Raw genomic sequence first — 10,000 nt, forward strand, 5'->3', positions numbered from 1 at the left:
TCGAGGTAAACCCTAGTGACTGACAAGATGTGGTCCGCTCAACAGAAGGCGTTTAGCAAGAGTGGATCGGTGGTTTCAGTTCAGCGTGCGTTTCGTAACCGTTCTGGCGTTAATCTACCAATGTCAAAGAACATCCGTCGTTGGTATAGGCGGTTTGGAGAAACTGGGTGTTTGTGTGATGGGAAAAGTGCAGGTGGACCACGCACTTCTGGAGGAAATGAGCGAAGAATTCAACAAGAGTTGACATATATATATATATATATATATATATATATATATATATATATACTGTTGTGTCTGAGGAGAGTAATTTTCTTTTCGTTAAATTTTAAGGCACGAAAAGAAAATGACTCTCCCCAGACACAACAGAATATGCTTCAACACACGAAATCACATAAAAAATCTTGCAAACCAAATCCAAAAACGAAATATATATATATATATATATATATATATATATATATATATATACTGTGTGTGTGTGTGTGTGTGTGTGTGTGTGTGTGTGTGTGTCTGTTTGTCTCTATTTATCACACAGATACCACTTGACAACAAGCGTTGCTTTGTTTACGTCCCTGTAATATAGTAATTCTTCATAAGAGAACGATAGAATAAGTACCACCCTTACTGGGGTCGATTTGTTTTGCAGAAACCCTCCAAGGTGGTGCCCCGGTATGGCTGCAAGTCCAGTGACTGAAACAATTAAAAAAAGGGTAGATAAAAGAAAAATGAAAAGAAAGATAAAGATAAAAAAAAAGAATAAATAAATAATATTGTTCAAGACACGCACGTTTTGAAAGAAAAATAAAGAAACTTAACGAGATTTCCATTAACTGTGTTACTACTTGGAACATTTCTGGTAATTATATTGGCAGTAACATCAGCAGCAAAAACAACAGTAGCAGCAGTAGTAGTAGCAGCAGCAACGTTTGGCATAAGGCCAATAATTTTAGTGGGAGGGCGGCACTAGTCGATCACTTTGACCCCAGACCTCAACTGTTTTTTTATTCTATTGGTTCCGAAAGAATGAAAAGCGAAGTCGTCCTCAATGACGTTTGAACCCGGAACGAAATGAGTCGGAAGATATAGCACCAAGCATTTTGTTCGACGCGCTTGCAACTCTGCCATGTTTTAAATTTTGGCTCAAGACCAGCGATTTTAGGAGCATTGGAGCTAGACGATACACCGACTTCCACTGTTCAACTCGTACTTATTTTATCGACCCTGAAAAGATAAAGGCAAAGTCGACCTCGGAGGCATTTTAAACCCAGAACGTAATGTGCTGCAAGAAATAACACCAGCATTTTGTTCGACACACTAACGATTCAGCCAGCTTGCCGCCTTGGCTTTCTGTTATGTCTTCGGCGTTTGAATTGTTGTTGGCACTCCGTCGCTTACGACGACGAGGGTTCCAGTTGATCCGATCAACGGAACAACCTGCTCGTGAAATTTATGTGCAAGTGGCTGAGCACTCCACAGACACGTGTACCCCTAACATAGTTCTCGGTAATATTCAGCGTGTTACAGTGTGACAAGGCTGACCCTTTGAATTACAGGCACAACAGAAACAGGAAGTAAGAGTGAGAGAAAGTTGTGGTGAAAGAGTACAGCAGGGTTCGCCATCATCCCCTGCCGGAGCCTCGTGGAGCCTTAGGTGTTTTCGCTCAATAAACACTCACAACGCCCGGTCTTGGAATCGAAACCGCGATCCTATGACCGCGAGTCCGCTGCCCTAACCACTGGGCCATTGCGCCTCCACTTCGGCGTTTGAATATCTCGTCGCTAATAACGTTATGACGATTTTGGGGTGTGCACAAGGGTGTAGGAATGGTATTACCCACATAAATATTTGCATATGTTTATCTCGAATAACCTTTCGCAGAATTAATATGTTCACGCAAACGTAGGTACGATATTAAACTAACACAGGCGGCGAGCTGGCAGAGTGGTTAGCACGTCGGGCGAAATGCTTAGCGGTATTTCGTCTGCCGTTACGTTCTGAGTTCAAATTCCGCCGAGGTCGACTTTGCCTTTCATCCTTTCGGGATCGATAAATTAAGTACCAGTTACGCACTGGGGTCGATGTAATCGACTTAATCCGTTCGTCTGTTCTTGTTTGTTCCTTCTATGTTTAGCCCCTTGTGGGCAATAACGAAATAGATATTAAACTAACACAGTAATCCGATACGAACGATCAGTGCTGTCAACTGCCGACAGTTCACGCAGTTTCTTTATTTTATTGTAATGCGCCAGTCCCCTTTTGGTCACGTGGGGTTGGTCAGAATTCTTCCACAACACTTTCCTAATCCTTTCTACTATAGGCACAAGGCCTGAAATTCTGGGAGAGGTGCTGGTCGATTTCATCGACCCTAGTACTCGACTGGCACTTAATTCACCAACCCGAAAAGATGAAAAGGCAGAGTCGGCTTTGGTAGAATTTGAACTCAGAACGTAAGGACAGACGTGATGCGTGAGGACGTGTTCAGTGTCTTTTAGGAAAGCGGCAGGATACGCAAAGGATTTAATTTTTACCACCAAAGTGACGACTGCAGCGGAGCCGGGATCAAATCGGGCCGGAGTACCGTTGTGGCCTGAAAATTTGTTATTCTGCCTGGAACTTTATATTTTATTTATTCTTTCTGAACTGTTGTATTTCCTTTCTCCTTCTTTTATGTGGACATTTTTATCATGGCAGAGAACATAAAGAAAAATAAGGCCACTGCTGTGGAGTGGGAGATTATCCCACCCAAGAAGTAGTTAAATGATTTCAGGGAAAGAACGGTGGTTTTGCGGACCTACACTAGGTTACTCGAAGAAGGTGGGCAACAATGGTTGCCCACCGAAAATCATGGGGGAGGAGGAGGACCTTCCGGCAAAGGCGGAAGTACGCCCTACTCCAGTGGCCCCAAAGAAAAAGAAAAAAAAAAGAACGAGGCACGACCGGTGCTCGATAGTGCACAATTCCCACCAACGGAGGAAAGCAGGTCGGCGGGAATTGTGCCGACGACAGTAGAAGCTGTGGGCTCACCTGTGAGGAAAAGGATTGGCTAATCCTATTCCGAAAGGGAGGGGCCCTGCAGAAATTCGTCAATAAAAGGAAACGTCGGAGAGAGGGAGTCCTCACCTGTGCTAAGGATCCGGACTGGCCTCCGCTGGTGACTGCGGAGGTCGTGTCAGGTAGTCACATAAGTACGGTGGTGAATTCCTTCCCCCTCGACGAATTCAGTATTGAAAAGTGGCCCGACCCAGACCCATCGTTTTGCTTGAGAGACGCGAAGGCTATATCGGGCGAAAAAACCTAAGAGGACGAGTGCCTCATATTGTGTAATGAAAAATCGTAAGAGGCAAATGCCTTAATTTATGACTTTTTATGTACGAGGTTCATAGCTTCAATGTGAAAATTTTATTTTAAAAAGAACAGTATTATAGAGAAGCAAAGTTCGGCGGGCGGCTTCTGCCTTCTCTCATTATACCAGCATATTTATCATCCATTTCATCTCATTAATGTTTTTGTCCAGCCCGTAGCTACTCTCTGTGTACTGCCTTTATGGCAAATTGAAATGAAATAAAGTAGCTTGCTTACCAACCACATGGTTCCGGGTTCAGTACCACTGCGTGGCACCTTAGGCAAGTGTCTTCTACTATAGCCTCGGGCCTACCGAAGCCTTGTGAGTGGATTTGGTAGACGGAAACTGAAAGAAGCCCGTCGTACATATATATCTGTGTGTGTGTGTGTGTGTGTGTGTGTTTGCCCCCCCCCCCCGCCAACATCGCTTGACAACCAATGCTGGTGTGTCCCCGTCCCCGTAACTCTAGCGGTTCGGCAAAAGATACCGATTGAAATAAGCACTAGGCTTACAAAGAATAAGTCCTGAGGTCGATTTGCTCGACTGAAGGCGGTGCTCCAGCATGGCCGCAGTCAAATCACTGAAACAAATAAAAGAACATATATATATATATATATATATATATATATATATATACATATATATATTATACATACATACATATATTATACATACATACATACAACGTGTGCGCTGGATACGATGTCGTATTGGTAAAGACGGTAAAAGCAAGTCGACATCGCACGTAGTCGAATGGTAAACAAGTAATTCTCGATTACACACATTTGTTTATAGTTTACACAATATAAGTACAAACACACACACACATCTGTTTATAGAAAGAGCCATATACAATCACAGATTTTTACCCAGTATACACACACACACACACACACAAACATATATATATATACTCATATATTCACACACACACACACACACATACACTCGCGGCGCACTCACACACACGTGGTGAGATCAACTCATTCTGTTTACCTACATATCTACCCCCTTCATTCATACTCACACATACACACACACACACACACACGCACACACAATCTCTCGCGCGCGCATATACATCTGTAAAGCGAGAGGCAAACACACACACACACACACACACACACATGCACATGTTTATTGTTTCGTACATATAAATACACTATCTCTGACACATGCGTTCGTAAGTACACACACACACACACACACACACATATATACATGTATATGCATGCGTATTGACATAGATACCACACTCACGCATTCACAAACAAACAGACATACACACTCTCAAACACAAACACATGTTTACAAACATGGAGTACGCATTCGTATACATGTGATGCGATCTGCTCACTGTTTACCTACCTACTTACCTACCAACCTACATACCCTTCATTCATATGCAAACACACACGTACATGTCTATATATATATATACACTTTTCGTTTATTTACAAGAATACTGACAGATACCTCGATCCTGTAAATATATATACATATACATACATACATATATATATATATATATACATATATATATATGTACACAGACACAGAATTATATACATCCATATACAAAGTACACATGTAAGATACTTACCACGTAACTACACTCACACACTCAAATATACGCACACTCACACACTTACAAACAGTCATAGACGTATGCGCCACTCGATACACCTACCTCCCGTATAAAAACACACATACACCCCCCTCCCAGTAACTTATTTCTCTTTTCCTCTCCCTCTCCCACTCTCTCACTCACACACACACAGCTATGTTAGAAATATACCGACATCCACCTCTCCTGTAACCGCTAACTCCACACTTATAGAAACACGCACAAAACATCTCTACATTTATATACAAGTATCTCTATATACATATACCTACATACGTCTACACCCCCTCCTGTAACTATACACAAACATATACACACATATATCCCGTACGTATACAAGCCCCTGCAATTTCACAGATTTAGCAGTAAGCTGCCTGACTTTAATGTAGCGTGCCAGAAAGGTTTTTTTTTTGTCTTTTGTTACCCTGGATGAAGGAAAACTGCTTGCCAGAGAAAGTGACTCCAACTTCTTTACTACAAACTTTTGAGGTAAGTTTTCCAAAGCATTCTTCTTCTCTTTCTTTACTATTTACTACACTTCGCATGGCTTCGGTTACTTAATACGAGTGCAAAAACAAAAAAAAAACGTGGGGGAACTAAAAAGAAAAAAAACCGTAATGTTAGGTGGACGCGAACATCGGCCGTGGACATAATAGAATAGTAGATATTTACTAATTCAATTCACTTGAAATAACATATTATATATATATATATATATATATATATATATATATATATATATATATATATATATATATATATATACATACATGCATACACACGTAGATATATGTAAACGCTGTACTATTTAACATACATTATGTGATGTGTTCTCTCTTCCGATATGACTCGGTTCTTAGTCACAAAAGTTGTGAAGACTTTTTAGCGAACACAATTAGTAAACATGTATTTTCTGATTCACTAGCATGTGTAAGAAAGTGTGTGTGTGTGTGTGTGTGTGTGTGTGTGTGTGTGTGTTTGTTTATATGTTTAGTTTCAATATTTCTAGTAAAAACGAATTTACGTCAAACTGAAGGGTTACTCAATTCTATAACAACAATAAGGTCGACAGTGACTTCGCAGTTTCGGCCAGTTAAGCCATTGTCGGACTACCAATAAATGTGTATGTAGGCATGCATGTATGTATGTACGTATGTATGTATGCATATATATATCTATACATATATATATATATATATATATATATATATATATGTGTGTGCGTGTGTACATACATATGTGTATGTTATGTACATACATATGTGTATGTTATATACATATAGATGCGTATATGTATGCATACATATGTTTGTGTGTGTATGTGTCTACATACGACTGTAAGCAGTTTGCTCTTAGTGTGTTTACCAACCACATGGTTCTGGGTTCAATCCCACTGCGTGGCACCTTGGGCAAGTTTCTTCTACTATAGCCTCGGGCCGATCAAAGCTTTGTGAGTGGATTTGGTAGACGGAAACTGAAAGAAGCCCGTCGTATATATATGTGTGTGTGTGTGTGTCTGTATTTGTCCCCCAAACATCGCTTGACAACCAATGCTGGTGTGTTTACGTTCCCGTAACCCTAGCGGTTCGGCAAAAGGGACCGATAGAATAAGTACTAGGCTTACAAAGAATAAGTCTCGGGATCGATTTGTTCGACTAAAGGCGGTGCTCCAGCATGGCCGCAGCCAAATGACTGAAACAAGTAAAAAGTAAAAAAAAGAATATATATATATATGTATATATAACGTATATATACATATATATATCTGTATATATACACATGTATTTATGTGTGTGTATACACGTACACAAGAACACATGTGATTTATAAATAACACTGAAAAGTCTACACACAAGTGCGTTAGCATATTTGGAAGTATGTTGCGAGAAAGAAAGAGAGAGAAAAACAGAGAGAGAAAGAGAGGGGGGCAGTGAAAAAAGTGCGCGCAATAGAGAGCGGGAAGGAGAGAGTGGGAGGAGGAAAGAGTGGGAGGTAGGCTAACGAATGTAAACACGGTTTTCATGTTATTAGCGAATATGTAGAAAGAGCCAACTAACTTTAAGATTCTGTATTTCTATGTATATTTCTATGTATAATATATAGTATAGTATATGATATGATATAATTTAATGTATAATATATGCATAATACCTTGTGCAAGTGTCGTCTGCTATAGACTCGGACCGACCAAAACGTTTTAAGTGAATTTGTTTAACGGAAACTGTGAGAACCTTCATCGTGTATATATGTTTTTCTGTAAATTTCAACTATATATACATATGTGTGTGTGTGTGTGTGTGTGTGTGTGTGTATATATTCAGGATTATATAGAAAGACAACAGACAGAAAATACGACCTACCTATATATATGTATACTTATAAATATATGTGTGTGTCCGTCCGTGTGTCTTGACAACCGGTGTTGGTGTGCTGAGGTTCTTGTAACATAGCAGTTCGCCAAAAGTCGCTGATAGAATAAGTACTTTGCTTTTCATCCTTTCAGGATCGATAAATTAAGTATCAGTTGCGTACTGGAGTTGATCTAATCGACTGCCCCCCCCCCCCGCCCAAAATTTCGGGCCTTGCGCCTAGAGTAGAAAAGGTTATTTGTTATTAGGGGGCGGTGAGCTGGCAGAAACGTTAGCACGCCGGGCGAAATGCTTAGCGGTATTTCGTCTGCCGCTACGTTCTGAGTTCAAATTCCGCCAAGGTCGGCTTCGCCTTTCATCCTTTCGGGGGTCAATTAAATAAGTACCAATTACGCACTGGGGTCGATGTGATCGACTTAATCCTTTTGTCTGTCCTTGTTTGTCCCCTCTATAGAGGGGACAAACAAGTTACTGGGACGTAAACACACCAGCATCGGTTGTCAAGCGATGTTGGTGGGGGGGGGGGGACAAACACACTTCTTTATTGACCACATATTGTATTTTTTGTTTACAAAATAAATACAAGATAAAAAAAATTGTCAACATTTATTATAATCATTATTTATATTGTTTTCCCTATAAATCAATATTACTAAGAAATGTGTCCCTGGCACATTTGGGTAGGGGGAACTGCCGGTAGATAGTTTGAGAAGCACTGGTTTAGAGGGAGTGAGAGACTCCCTAGTTATTGCTTAGATATCTCTTTGTAGGAGAACGAAATTCCGAAAATAACACTCGCATCTTTGCGAAACCGGAAACTTATCTCTTATTAGTTTCTGGGACTCCATGGCTTCGGAGGTGAGAATCTTAGCGGTGTTGTGTAAGCTGTTGTGGACTGTAAATATAAACACGGGTTTTGCTGACAGCCAATTGTCGTTAACGTGTATAGGATAGGATCATTTCTCAGTCATCGTCATATTTATTTACGAGTTGACACTCACCGTGCGTATGTGTGTGTGTATATGTATGTACGTATGTATGCGTGTGTGTGTTTATGTATATGTGTATGTATGTGTGTGTGTGTTTATGTATATGTGTATGTGTGTTTGTATGTATGCGAGTGTACGGATGTGTGTATATATGTATGCCTGTATGTATGCATGTGTGTATGTATATATATGTGTGTTTATGTATGTATGTATGTGTACTATGTGTGTATCTATATATGTATGTATGTATGTATGTATGTATGTATGTATGTGTATGTATGTGTGTATCTCTATGCGTGTATGTATGCATGTATGTATGTAAATATATGGATGTCTGTCTCCACATACGGATGTATGTATGTGTGCATGAATGTATGCACGTACGTATATCTGCAAATGAATACATGTAGGTGTGTATGTATGAACATGCATATGTATGTATGTATGTGTATGTGTGCTCGCGCGCGTGTAAGTGTCTGTGCGTCTGTGAGCGTTTGTGTCTGTGTATCTGTGACGTTTTACACAAAATTCCCATTCATAACGAACACATGTCTTCCTAAAGTCATTAAATTCTTTTTAAGTTTGCATCGAGTTTAGCAGCTGGTACCAATGTGTAATACATATTATACACGTAATGCGTGTATATGTGCTGCATAGATATGTAAGGATGTATACTCACACCCCTCCACATTATTACGTATTCTTTCATTCGTTTACTTGTTTCAGTTATTTGACTGCGGCCATGCTTCAGCACTGCCTTTAGTCGAACAAGTCGACCGCAGGACTTATTCTTTGTAAGCCTAGCACTTATTCTATCGGTATCTTTTGCTGCACCGCCAAGTTACAGGGATGTAAACAGACCAATATCGGCTGTCAAACGATATTGTGGTGGGGGGAACAAACACAGATACACAAATATATACATACATACATACATATATATACATACACACACACACATATATGTGTGTGTGTGGAGTTAAACGCAGTGTTATTCAAATTCTTTTACTTCCGACACATGTTTCGAAGACACCATTGGTATTATTCCGAAGGAATAAAATAGTGTAAAACAATGTAATCTTCTCTTCGGAGAAATGAAGAAATGAAACTCGGCAATCAGGCATTTTAACAGAAAATGATGGATATGTTTAGTGATTATATATATATATATATATATATATATATATGTATGTATGTATATATTTATGTGTCTGTATTTGTTCCCCTACCGTCGTTTGACAGCCGATGTTGGTGTGTTCATGTCCCAGAAATCTAGCGTTTCGGCAAAAGAGAAATGATAGAATAAGTACTAGGCTTACAAAGAACAAGTCCTAGGTTCGATTTGCTCGACTAAAAGCGGTGCTCCAACATGGCCTCAGTCAAATGACTGGAACGTGTGAAAGAGTATCTGTATACATGCATGTACACACATACACACACACACACACACACACACACACACACACACGAACGAACGAACGAAACATTGCCTGTCACCACAAATTGGAAATTGTCAGGCAGAAGCTTATGAGTTTTCTAAACATTTCTCACATGTATAGATATTTTGACCCGCTGGCTTTTCATAGCGTGTTGTCTCCAATTTCCTAAAGCAAAATGGCAATGTATGTGTGCGGGTGTGGTATGTATGTATGTATGTGTATGTGTGTG

The 10,000-nt window shown here is 39.9% G+C and overlaps 1 protein-coding gene across 3 annotated transcripts in view; it reads left to right on the forward strand.

Annotated features, from left to right (window-relative positions):
- Nucleotides 1–10,000, forward strand: part of LOC106880149 (epidermal retinol dehydrogenase 2-like) — a 172,633-nt gene that overhangs the window by 41,063 nt on the left and 121,570 nt on the right. Inside the window, exon 1 of one of the 3 annotated variants that reach the window (XM_089340083.1) lies at nucleotides 4,967–5,463. The exons of 1 other annotated variant lie outside the window; for it this stretch is intronic. The gene's annotated coding sequence lies outside the window, so the exon portion shown is untranslated. Of the gene's footprint in view, nucleotides 1–4,966; nucleotides 5,464–10,000 lie in introns of those variants that run through there. One more of the 3 variants, XM_089340084.1, reaches the window with a different exon arrangement.

The sequence above is a fragment of the Octopus bimaculoides genome, chromosome 23 (genome assembly GCF_046866305.1).
Source record: "Octopus bimaculoides isolate indiv1 chromosome 23, ASM4686630v1, whole genome shotgun sequence".
Lineage (NCBI taxonomy): Eukaryota > Metazoa > Mollusca > Cephalopoda > Octopoda > Octopodidae > Octopus > Octopus bimaculoides.